The sequence below is a fragment of the Mesoplodon densirostris genome, chromosome 19 (assembly GCF_025265405.1).
Source record: "Mesoplodon densirostris isolate mMesDen1 chromosome 19, mMesDen1 primary haplotype, whole genome shotgun sequence".
In the NCBI taxonomy this organism is placed as follows: domain Eukaryota; kingdom Metazoa; phylum Chordata; class Mammalia; order Artiodactyla; family Ziphiidae; genus Mesoplodon; species Mesoplodon densirostris.
In genome coordinates, this window is record NC_082679.1 from 27,946,692 (window position 1) to 27,960,256 (window position 13,565).

General features: G+C 44.6%; 1 pseudogene; it reads left to right on the forward strand.

The window, feature by feature from the left end:
- Nucleotides 1-13,475, forward strand: part of LOC132479630 (zinc finger protein 541-like) — a 29,067-nt pseudogene extending 15,592 nt beyond the window's left edge.
- The last annotated feature ends 90 nt before the right edge of the window (nucleotides 13,476-13,565 follow it).

The window sequence follows — 13,565 nt, forward strand, 5'->3', positions numbered from 1 at the left end:
GTATTCTTATCCTTTTATTATTGAGTTGTCTCAGTTCCTTATATAGTCTGCGTGCAAGCCCCTTGTCAGATATATGATTTGCAAATTCTCTCCCGTTTTGTGGGTTGTCTTTTCATTTTATTTGTGATATGGTTTGCAGTACACAAGTTTTTAATTTTGATGAAGTCCAACTTATTCTTAGGCCTGCGATCAATCTTTAGTTAACTTTTATATACTGTATGAGGTTGGAGTCCAAATTCACTCTTTTGCATATATGTATCAGTTCTTCTAGCTCTAGAAAATACTCTTCTTTTTTCATTGAATTGTCCTTGTACCATGTTTTGTTTTGTTTTGTTTTGCTGTATGTGGGCCTCTCACTGTTGTGGCCTCTCCCGTTGCGGAGCACAGGCTCCGGACGCGCAGGCTCAGTGGCCATGGCTCACGGGCCCAGCCGCTCCGCGGCATGTGGGATCTTCCCAGACCGGGGCACAAACCCATGTCCCCTGCATCGGCAGGCAGACTCTCAACCACTGCGCCACCAGGGAAGCCCTGTCTTGCTACCTTTGTGGAAAGTCAGTTGACCATAAATGATTTGAGATGTTTCTTCTTTTTTAATACAGACATTTTACAGCTATAGATTTCCTTCTGAACATTGCTTTAGCTACATTTTGTAAGTTTTAGTATGTTGTGTTTTTATATTCATTCAGCTAAAGTATTTTCTAATTTATCATTCCACTTCTTGTTTAATACACTGACTATTAAAGAGTGTGTTGCTTAATTTTCACATATTTGTGAATTTTCCAAATTGCTGCCTTTTATTGATTTGTAATCTAATTCTATTTTGGTCAGAGTACATACTTTGTTTTTCAATTTAATTAATTTATTTATTTATTTTGGCTGTGCTGTGCGGTTTGCAGGATCTTAGATCTCCCACCAGGGGTCGAACCCATGCCCCCTGCAGCGGAAGCGTGGAGTCCTAATGACTGGACCGCCAGGGAATTCCCTTAAATTTATTTTAAAATTTAAAATTTATTGAGGCATGTTATATGGGCTAGAATCCGGTCTGTCTTGAAGAATGTTCCATGTGAATTTGAGAAGAATGTATTCTACTGATGTTTGGTGGAATGCTGTATTTTGTCTGTTTTGTCTAGTTAGTTTCAATTTCCTTGTTGATCTTCTGCCTAGTTGCCCTATCCACTGTTGAAAGTATTGAAATCTCCAACTATTATTTTTTAATGGTTGAGTTCATCCTTCAGTTCTGTCGTTTGTTGCTTGGTGTATTTTGGGGGTCTGTTTGTAGGTGTGTATATGTTTGTAATTGTCACATCTTCCTCACGGCTTGACCTTTTATCATTAGGATGTGATTGTGACATCATTTGTCATTATTACAATAATTTTATCATTATCTCTAGTAATATTTTTGGTTTTAAAGTCTAATGTGCCTGACATTAGTATAGCCATTCCATTCTCTTTTTTGGTTGTTGTTTGCTTGGTATATATTTTTCTCTTCTTTTACTTTCAGCCTATTTGTGTCTTTGAAAATAAAGCATGTTACCTCTAGACACCATTAGGTGGATCATGTGTTTTTTATCCAGTCTTACAAACTCTGCCTTTTGATTGGTTTGTTTAATCCATTCTTGTTTAATGTTATATTGATATGGTTGGATTTACATCTGCCATTTTGCTTTTTATTTTCTATACGTTACATGTCTTTTTCTCCCTCTGTTCCTCCTTTCCTGCTTTCTTTTGTATTAAGTGAGTATTTTCTAGTGTGACATTTTAATTCCGTTAATTTTTCACTGTTTCTTAGTCATTTCTTAGTGGTTGCTCTAGGACTTAAAATATATGTCTTATCAGAATCTGTTAGGATGTGTAATAACTCATTAACAGTGAAATATAGAAACACTGCTCCTATCTAGCTCTATTCCTTCTAACTCTTTTGCTATTATATGTGAGAGACCCAGTAATACCGTACTGGTCATGTTTATTGCTTTATATAATTTTATTTTGTGTAAAAACACTGAGCGGATAAAGGAAAGCAAGCATGATTTATAGAGGTTGTTATATTAACCTTCTTATTTACCATTTCTGATCTCTTCATTTATTCTTGTGGATTTGAGTTACTGTCTGAGGTGATATTCCTTTACTCCAATGCAGCTGTGCTCCTTGTGCAGTTACTGTCACATATATTATATTTCTATATGTTACAGGCCCACAATACATATTGTTTTATGCAGTTATTTTTAAGGCCATTAAAAAAAGAAAAGAAATATGTAATCCTAGTGATTTTTATAGTTACCCATATTTACTAGCGCTTCGCTTTTTTTTTTTTTTTTTTTTTGGTTTGGATTCAAGTTACCATCTGATGTCATTTGCTTTCAATCTGAAGGACTTTCTTTACTATTTATTTTTATTAGGGATATATAATTCACATACCATACAATTCATCCCTTTAAAGTATAGAATTCAATGGTTTTTAGTATATTCACAGAGCTGTGCAACCATCACTACCATCAGTTTTCAGAAATTTTCATCATCCCCAAAAGAAGCCCTGTACTTATTAGCAGTCCCTCCTTTCCATCCTCCCCATCCCCAGCCGTGGGTAACGACTAATCTACTTTGTCTCTATCGATGTGGCTATTCTGCATATTTCATATGAGTGGAATCATACAGTATGTGGTCCTTTATGAATGCCTTCTTTTAGTTAGCATGATGTTTTTAGGTTTCATCCAAGTTGCAGTATGTATCAGTACTTTGTTCCTTTTTGCGGGCTGAATAATATTTCACCTTTAATATTTCTTGTAAGGCAGGTCTGCCAGCAACAGGTATCCTCAGTTTTTATTTATCTGGGAGTGTCTTTATTTTACCTTCATTTTTGCAAGATAATTTGCTGAATATAAGATACTTGGTTAACACTTTTTTACTTTCAGTAATTTGAATATATTATCCCATTGCCTTGTAACCTACATCGTTTCTCTTAAAAAGTTAGCTGTTAATTTTACTGTAGTGCCCTTGTATGTAACAAATTGTTTTTCCCTTTTTGCTTTCAAGATCTTATCTTTATTTTTGCTTTCCACATTTTGCCTATGTTATGTCTGGATGTAGAGCTCTTTGTGTTTAATCTTTCTTGGAGTTTGTAGAGTTTGCTGGATATACATATTGTTTTTCATCAACGTTGGGAAATTTTCAGCCATTAATACTTTAAATATTCTGTCCCTTTCTCCCCTCTTTCTGGTACTCCCAATACATATATATTGTTGCATGTAATGACATCTCACATTTCTCTGAGGCTCTCTTCACTTTCCTATATTTATTTCTCTCTGTTCTTCAGATTTCATAGTCTCCATTGTTCTATCTTCAGGTTTGCTGATCGTTTCTTCTGCCAGCTCAGATGTACTGTTGAGCCGTATTTTGGTTATTGTACTTTTTTAACCCCTGAACTATTTCCATTTGGTTCTTCTTTTTTTTGGCTGCATCGCACAGCATGCAGGATCTTACTTCCTCTACTAGGGATCACACCCATGCCCCCTGCAGTGGAAGCGTGGAGTCTTAACCACTGGACCGCCAGGGAAGTCCACATTTGTATCTTTTTAAAAACTAATTTCCATCTCTTGATGGCATTTTCTCTTTGATGACAAATTTTTATTTTATCTTGCTTTAATTCTTTAAGCATGGGAGCCAGGGGAAGAAGCAGCCCCCATCTCCTTGGCTGCACCTACCTGGGTAGAGCTTCCGTTACAAAGAGCTGGGGGCTAGGTGGGTAAGGGGGTGGGCCATGGCTCCAGTGCCACAGACTCTCACTGTTCTTCCCGAGATTTAGTGGGTTTTCTTGAATGAGTATTTCTTTTTTTTTTTTTTTTTTTTTTTTTTTTTTTTTTTTTTTGCGGTATGCGGGCCTCTCACTGTTGTGGCCTCCCCCGTTGCGGAGCACAGGCTCCGGACGCGCAGGCCCAGCGGCCATGGCTCACGGGCCCAGCCGCTCCGCGGCACATGGGATCCTCCCAGACCGGGGCACGAACCCGTATCCCCTGCATCGGCAGGCGGACTCCCAACCACTTGCGCCACCAGGGAGGCCCTTGAATGAGTATTTCTTAAAATGCTGTATGCCTTTGGGACAACGTGCAGAGACTTTAGCTTACTGTTCTTTTTTTTTTTTTCTTTTTCAATGATTTTTGTCAGTAAATCTGTTGTTTTGCCGAGTTCCTTACTCTACATTTTCAGAAGTCTTATCCCACTTCCATGCAATCTTTTTATTTTATTTTATTGTGATGTGAACAGTTAATCTGTGATCTGCCCTTTTAACAAAGATTTAAGTGTGCAATACAGTATTGTTGACTATAGGTACAATGTTATACAGCAGATTTCTAGAGCTTGATTAATTGAAACTTTATGCCCATTGATTAGTAACCTCCCATTTCCCACTGCCCCAACCCCTGGTAACCCCTATTCCACTCTTTGATTCTATCAATATGAATTCAACTACTTTAGATACGTTATATAAGTGGAGTCATGCAGTATTTCTCTTTCTGTGACTGGCTTATGTCACTTAGTATAATGTCCTCAATGGTCATCCATGTTGTTGCGTATTGCAGAATTTCTTTTTAAGGCTAAATGGTATTTCATTGTATGTTGATGTCACATTACCTTTATGTGCTCATCTGTCAGTGGACATTTAGGTTGTTTCCACATCTTGGCTATTATGAATGGTGCTGGAGTGAACATGGGAGTTGAGATATCTTTTTGAGGTCTTGACTGCAGTTCTTTTGGATGAATACCCAGAAGTGGGTTTGCTGCATGATATGGTAGTCCTACTTTTAATTTTTGAGGAAACTCCATACCATGCAATCTTTTTTTTCCAATTTTCAATTTTATATTGGATTAGAGTTGATTTACAATGTGTTAGTTTCAGGTATACAGCAAAGTGATTTTGTTATACATAATCACATATCTATTGTTTTTTAGATTCTTTTCCCATATAGGTTATTACAGAGTATTGAGTATAGTTCCCTGTGCTATACAGTAGGTCCTTTTTGATGATCTATTTTATATACAGTAGTGTGTGTATACCATGCAATCTTGAAGAGCCTGCTCTTAGCTGCTCTGGAAAGGCAGGCAAAAAGGGCCTCATGGGTCAGTTGTAGCCAGTCTCCTTGAGGCTCTTCTTTGGGTGTTTTCCAGATCACATGGACGGCTCTTTTGGCATCAGTGTGGTGAAGGACAACAGCAAGATCAGCACTGAACCGTGAGTTGGAACAGACTTAGAACCTGAGGGTCCTTGCAACGTGGGGATGCTTTTACCCTCCTTGCATTCCAGTGTCGGTTTTTCCCAAGGGAGCCTTCATCACGGGAAAGTCAGGTCTAGACCCAGAACCTCTCTAGGAGAGAAGTGGTGGATTTTTCCAGGTGTTTCCCCAATATTCCTTCTGTCCAGACATACCATAGTTGGATGTCTGCAGACAGAATGCCCAGCACCCTGGGGTTCTAGATAGAATTGGTGATGGCGCAGTGAGATAGTGTTTTGTAGCTTGGATGTTCCCTTGGATACAGAAGAATGCCAGGTATCAGCACATACCTCCCCTGTCCTAGACCCCAAACGCCTGAAGCCAGAAATCTGGCGAAAAAGCAAATTGGAGGAAGGAAGGAAGTATCCCTCAAGAGGTCTCTGGAATACCAGTGGCGTGTCTGCTGGGCTGATGAGCACTCCCTGTGTCTGAGAGATGGCCAAAAGGTGGGTTCCACAGCCCTGCTGAGCAGGGCTCACCACACATCTCTCTTGTATTTCCCATCTTGGTCACACACCTATGCCTTTTATGTCCGTGTGTGTGGCCTCATTTCAGACACATCAACATAGGGAGCCAGTTTCAGGCTGAGATCCCAGAGCTCCAGGACAGATCACTGGCTGGAAGTGACGAGCATGTAGCTACTCTGGTCTGGAAGCCATGGGGAGATGTGATGACCAACCCGAAGACGCAGGATAGGGGTGACTGAGACTTTGGGGCCAGGTTCCCGAGAGCCCTCCTCCATGTCCAAGGGGTTTCTCCTCCCAGTTCTCACCTTGACCAAGAAGCAGTGATCCCCAGGCGGGGGTGGGGTGGGCAGAGCTGGCCTTCAGCGCAGGACTGCTTTGCTGTGCTGCAGTCCCTTGCCCCACCTCTCCTCTCACCCAGTAGCTGGCCAGGCCATCCAGAGCAGGTGCCAGGAGCAGGGTTTCTGCCCATCCTCCTTGTCGCTCCCTTCCCTCAGCCTGCTTGTAACAGAGAGGTGAGGGAGATGGTGACAGGAGCCCCCCACCCCATCTGTGCTGTTGGGGAGGTTTCCTCTCTGGCACTTGCTGACCCTCTGTGTCTCCTCTCCTTCTCGCTGCCGGGCTGCCTGCTGGAAACAGTGACCGAGCTCTGCAACGTGGCCTGCTCCAGCGTGATGCCGGGCGGGGGCACCAACCTGGAGCTCGCTCTGCACTGCCTGCATGAAGCCCAGGGCAACATCCAGGTGCGGTGCAGGCGAGGCGGGGGCTCAGAGGAGCTGTGGGAAGCTCCCTGGTCTCTTAGGGCCAGGGGCTCTAGGCGCAAGACACGTGCCTTCTACTTGGGGCTTTGCAGCTCACGAGAACCAAAGGCTGGCCACCCACCCTTCTCCCTGGTCGCTTTGGGACTGGTGGTGTCCTTTTGAACGTAGGGGAAATGCACACATACGGGCTCAATCAGTTATTTCTCTGGGGTGACAGCAGAGCACCAGGGTTCCTCCAGCGTTACCTCATCTCAGCGCGGCACTGGGGAGGCGGTGCCTAGCAGAACCAACTCAGGGCCTGCATTCATCTGGTTTATTTACTGAACATTAACTTTTGGATTAAAAATGGTGTATGCAAACCTCAGATGCAACAGAAATGCCTCTGCCTCCTCCAAGGACCCTCCTCACAATCCTGAAGTTTAGAAAATGAAGAAGTCCAACTGTGTGTAGTGGGAGAGGAAGTCACGTCACCCGAGTTGGAGACCCAAGAGTCAGGGCTACATGGTGCTTTTTCTCAAGCTGAGAGGCAGTGGCTGGCACGTGGTGGGTGCTCAGCAGAGTAATCAGCACACATTTACTGGGTCCTCCTGATACCTGGTGATGTCACGGTATCAGGCTGGGGCCAGCTCAGGGGCCCATTCTTGGTTTAATGCTCTGCTGCCACCATCTTGAAATTCTTAATAGTTTCTGAGCACAGGGCCCCGTGTTTCCATTTTGCGCTGGGTCCTGCAAACTGCATAGCGAGTCCTGACCGGGGTTACGCTGTTGAGCAAGACAAATGCCCTCTCTTTGCAGGGCTTACATTTTAGGAGAGTGAACACATGAAATACATTTTTTACAAGTGATAGATAATGATTAGTGCTATGAGGACCATAACATGGGGTAGGGCGGGGGCAGTGCCACTCCAAATGCTGCTCCCTGAAGAAATAAGGAGCTTGTGCCAGAATAAGTCCACACACTGTTTCGTCATCAAGTAAATCTTGCTATGAAAAAGGTAACGTCAGCTGCACTCAACAGTCCGCTTAGTGCTGTAGGCAATGTGTCCCAAGTGGTTCACAGCTGGTGGCCAGTCCACAGACCGACCACACTTTGAGTCGCCCTGGGGTAGGGGTGGCTTTAGGGAGGGCTGCACATATTTTCTGATTGGATGAAAGAATGAAGGTGGGCCTCTACCTCACCTTCCCTCCCTCAGAGAGTTGCCCACCACTCCTGTCGTTCCAGGTTGCCCTGGAGACCCTGTTACTGAGAGGACCCCAGAAGCCACGGACTCACCCTCTCGCCAACTATCACTACACAGGTAACGAGCGTGGCTGCCCGCGTGGTTTTGGCCTGGCTGAGGCCCCTGTGAGCCAGTCACTTTCCATGGCAAGCTCTGCACGTGCCTCCCGGAGTTCTCTTGGGGCCTGCACCTGCCCTCCCAGAAGGGCCCGTCCTCTCTGGGGGACTCAGTGGGTGCTGTTCTCTAGTTGGATCCAACCTTCCCCTTTCCACTGGTTCCCTCGTGGGCTCTTCCTGGCCAGAAGGGGAGTGCCAGGTTGGGGTGGGCTCAGGTTTCCCAGTTGAGCACTCCAGCCTTGGAGTCAGGCAACCAGGGCCCCACGCCTGCCCTTGGCAAGTCTCTTAACCAGAGGAAGCCTCAAGTTGCTGCACCTGTCAAGTGGGGATGGTAATCGCCCCTACCTGCTAAGGTTTTTGTGAGGATTGTGTGAGATAAAGCAAGTAAGGGGCTTAGCAGAAATCTTGGCATATAAGTGGCGCTCGGTGGCCTGAAAAAGGAGGGGAGTCTGCACTTCAGCCGTGGCTGTGGTCCCAGAAGGAGAAACATCCTTCCTCCTCTTGGCTGTTTCTCCAATAGGTTCGGACATCTGGACCTCCATGGAGAAGAGGCTCTTTAAGAAGGCGTTCCGTGCCTACAAGAAGGACTTCTACTTGATACACAAGATGGTAAGGCGAACATGGCAGGCTGGTGTAGACAAGGCTCCTTCACACGGCCGAGGCGCTAGAACTGCAGGGCCTTTCAGGGGCGATACTCTGCTCATGCTGTGAACAGTTGACAACTACAATGCCATTGCTTGGAACAACCTGAAACGGTAGAGAAATGAATCCCATGTTCAAAATAAAGCCCTCCAGACCCCTCCCCACAATCCTACTTCTGATTTGATAACCTGACAGGTATTTATTGCCCATACGGATTTTACACACCTATATGCACTTTCTCAAAAAAGGATGACATCATATACTTAATATCCTGCTGATTAGTTTGCTCTTTTTTTTAACTTGATGTACGCAAAATTGCACATAATCGAAGTGTGAGATTTAATGTTTTTGACATAGTTATACACTTGTAAGACCACCACGATGATCGAGATAATGAGAGTATCCTTCACCCCCAAAAGTTCCCTCCTGCCCCTTTGCAACCCTTCCTTCCTGCCACCCGGGTCCCTAGTCAACTCTTGTCTACTTTCTGTCACTCTAAATTAGTTTGCATTTTCTAGAGGTTTATATAAATGGAATAATCATACAGCACGTGATCTGCTTTGTCTGGCTTCTTACACTCAACCTAATGATTTTGAGATTCATCCATGTTGTCGTGTGTACCCATAGTTCATCCCTTTACTGTTGAGGAGTATACCACTGTGTGGACGGACCACCGTTCATTTAATCATCCACCTGTTGGTGGTTTCCAGTTACTGATGACTACAGATAAAGCTGCTCTGCACATTTACATACAAGTCTTTGTACGGACATGTACTGGGTTTTTTTTTTTTTTTTTTTTTTTTTGCGGACACGGGGTTGGGATTATAAATACCTAGGAGGGGAATGAGGGTAACTTATAGTAGATGTATGTTTAACTTTTTAAGAAACTGCCAAACTGTTTTCCAAAGTGGCTCTACCACTTCCCATTCCCACCAGCAGGTTATGAAAGGTCCAGTTGCTCCACACCCTCGTCGACACTTGGTATGCTAAGTCTCTTTAATTTTAGCCATTCTAATGAGTGTACAGTAGCATCTGACTCCATTTTCCTAATGACTAATGATGCTGAGCATCTTTGTGTTTTTTTGCTCTCTGTGCACCTTCTCTGGTGAGCTGTCTGTTCATATCTTTTGCCTCTGTTTTTATTGGAGTGTCTGTGTTTTTATTGAGCTGTAGGAGTTCTTATTTTGTTCTGAACACCAGTCCTTTATCCAGATATATGCTTTGGAAATATTTTCTCCCAATATGCCATTTGTCAGTCTTCTAACAGTGTCTTTTGAAGAAAAGTTGTAAATTTTGCTTAAGCCTAACTTACTAGTTTCTCTTTTATAGACTGTGCTTTTCGTGTTGTATCTAAGAAATCTTTGCCTAACCCAAAGTCACAAAGATTTTCCCCTATGTTTTCTTCTGGAGGTTTTATAGTTTTAGGTTTTATTTCTAGATTTATGATCCATTTTAAGTTTATTTTTGTATGGGGTGCGAGGTGAGTTCATTTTTGCATATGGATATTTATTCCAATACCTTTTGTTGGAAAGACCATACTTTCTCCACTCAGTTGCTTTTGTACCTTTGTTAAATATCAGTTGGCCATATATATATGCATCTACTTCTGGACCCTGTATTCTGTTCCATTGATCTGTTTGTCTTTTATTAAGCTATTCCCATACTGTCTTTATTACTGTAGCTTTATTCTAAGTCTTGAAATTAGAAAATGTTAGTCCTTCAACTTTGTTATTCTTTTTCAAAGTTATTTTTTGTATTCTACATCCTTTTTAATTCCCTATGAATTTTAGAAATAACTTGACAATTTCAAAATAAAAATTTCTGCTAGGAACTTGATTGGTACTGTTTTTGACTCGTTACGTCAACTGGGGAGAGTTGTTACCTTAACAATATTGAGTCTTCTGACTCGTGAACAGGGTGTATCTCTCTATTTCAATCTTTAATTTTTCAGCAATGTTTTGAAGTTTTTAGTGTACAGTTGTTGCATACTTTCTGTCAGATTTATTCCTAAGCGCTTGGTTTTTTTCTGTTTTTTTTTTTTTTTTTTTTTTTTTTTTTTTTGCGGTATGCGGGCCTCTCACCATTGTGGCCTCTCCGCCGCGGAGCACAGGCTCCGGACGCGCAGTCCCAGCGGCCATGGCTCACGGGCCCCACCGCTCCATGGCACGTGGGATCCCTCCCAGGACCATTGCACAAACTCGTGTCCCTTGCATCGGCAGGCGGACTCTCAACCACTGCGCCACCAGGGAAGCCCAGTACTTGTGTTTTTTATGATGTTATAGAGTTCTTTTTTATTTCAGTTTCCAATGGTTTGTTGCTAGTATGTATAGAAATAAAATTGATTTTTATATGGATCTTGTGTTCTGAAATGTTGCCAAACTAACTTACTAGTTTTGGTAACTTTTTTGTGGATTCCACTGAATTTTCTACATAGACAGTCACATCATCTGCAAGTAAAGACACTTTTCTTTCTTCCTTTCCAACCTGGATGCCTTTACTTTTTTTCTTGCCTTTTTGCACTCTAGAACCACCAGTACAGTATTGAGTAGAAGTGGTGAGAGTGGAAATCCTTGTGTTGTTCATGATATTTGAGGGGAAACCACTCCACCGTTAGCTGTAGGGATTTTGTAGGTATCATTTATCAGGTTGAAGAGAAGTTCCTTCTATTCCTATTGTGCTGAGAGTTTCCATCAGGAATGGACATTGGATTGTATCAAATGCTTTTTCTGCACCTATCAAGATGCTCATATGATTTCTCTTTTTTAAGTTTAATATGATGAATTACATTGATTTTCGATTGTTAAACCAACCTCACGTTTCTGGGATGAGCTCCACTTAGTCATGGTATATTGTCCTTTATATATATATATATACATATATACATATATACATATATACATATATACATATATATATATATATATAGATACACGTATATATATATATACACATATATATTGTTGGATTCTGTTCGTTAAAGTTTTGTTTACAAATTTTCATCTATGTTCATGAGGGACATTGGTCTGTAGGCTTCTTTCCTTGTAATATCTTTGTCTGGCTTTGGTATCAGAGAAATGTTGAACTTACGGACTGAGTTGGGAAGTATTCCTTCCTCTTCAGTTTTTTGGAGGGCTCTGCCTAGCTGTCACATAAGGCTATGAGGTATCCACCACGTAAGGACACTCTGGTTTAATTAGTCCCAGTCGGTAGACATGTGGCTCCACATGATGTCACAGTGAGCGTCCTCGTGTGTACCGTGTGTGCGTTTTCCTGGAGAGAAGCCTTCTTGGGCCAGCCTTGTTGCTCAGAGCGTGCAGAGCTTAGATGGTGTTGACTCTGGTGGCTTCTCTCTGAACTCCTTCATCCCCAGGAGGACTTTGTGATTCTCTGTCCCCCGTAGCAGTGGAGCATACCAAGCCGTAGGGGAGAAACGTTTCAGGAGGGCTTTCAAAAAGTGGCGGCTGGCCCCATGGGGAGGGGATTTAGGGCGTCAAGGCCATACTCACTGCTACTCCTGAGGCACTGTCCTTAGCCGGTTTCTGTCTTCCTCCACTAGGTCCAGACAAAAACAGTAGCCCAGTGTGTCGAGTTCTACTACATGCAGAAGAAAATGAACAAGTTTGACTGCGGCCGAGCCCCAGTGCCGGAAAAGAGGGTCAAGAGAGAGCTGGGTGAAGCAGACAGGACAGAAGCGAAGGTAGAGGGTCTCGGGATAGGGCTTCAGGAGTTCAGCACGGATCTGGATGCCCGGTGCCCATCCAAGCTGGCTGGCGGTGGGGGGGTGCACCCCGCGACGTCTGGATGCTCTGGACACCTGCTTCTCCCTTAGAAGGGCGGCGGGGCGGTCAGCACCCTTTCATCACCTCTGCCCCCTGTGCAGGTCACTCGTAGCCCTCGGAGGAAACCCAGCCACCGTCCAACCCCCGAATTACCGAGGACTACTGAGAGTTACAGGAGGGAGTCCATCCCCAACTCCAGCCCAAACACCGGCTCGAAGCGGACCCCTGAGCTGCCGGGGAGCAGCAAGGGCCAGGGCTTCTTTCCCTGCCGGGAGTGTGAGAGGTACCGCCCTTTCCCTGGATGCTCCCACACCGCCTGCCCTCAGCCCTCTGGGGTGCCCCCCTCAGGGCTACCCGCCTCCCCCTGCTCTGACCCCTGTGTCCTCTGGTGCCTCCTCAGGGTGTTTGGCAAGATCAAGGGTCGGAATGCCCACATGAAGTGGCACCGGCTTCAGGACCACGTGGATCCCACCGCCAGGGCAAGGTGGCCCGTGGAGCCCTTCCAACTGTAGGAGGAGTAGGGCGAGCTAGGGGCTGGCATCGGCCCTCTGCGTGGGCAGCTAGTTGGGATGGGCTCCTCCAGCCCTGTTGCGTCTCCTTTGTTGTTTCTGTACGTTTTCCCTTGTATATAGTATTAAATTTGTTTCTTAAGAAGCTGTCTTCTGGCTTCCCTGCCTGTTGATCCAGCGAAGGCTTTTGAGCCCCTGCCGCTCCCAGAAGCCACAGTGACTGAGTCCCTGCCCTGGAGGACCCTCATGCATGAATGCAGCCAGCATTCATCAAGCACCTGCTGTAGCTGTGCCAGACAATGCCCAGTCCACGTGATGGGGACATAGTGATGGAGGGACAGGCCCCTCCCCTCACAGAGCTTACATTTTAGGAGCGGGAAGGTAGGAGTGATAAAGCAGCAAAAAGGTGAGTTTAGATATCTATAGTGCGTATGCTTTGGGCCGTAATAACAGAGGAGTCGGCGTCGGTTTAAGCTCTCAGGACACGTGGTGGTGCCAGTGGCTCCACGGTGAAGTCAAGGCCTGCCAGCAGTGGCCAGCGTCTGCAAGTCGGCTGCCGCAGCAGCAGCAAGAATCCCCTCTTGTACGCGGAGCACCCAAACCTTCGGAGGGTGCAGGGCAGAGAGCAGCTCCCTCCCTTCCTTGTTCCCCTTTATAAAAGTGAGGAAAGCTTGTAGCAGCGCCCAACAGAACGCCCCTCACGTCTCCTCGGCCAGAACTGTAGCCCGTGCTCTTTCTAAACTGATCCGTGGCAGTGGAAAGGGAAGTGGCCACCGTTATCCCGGACCCTCAAGATTTGTCTCCAGGGCAAAAG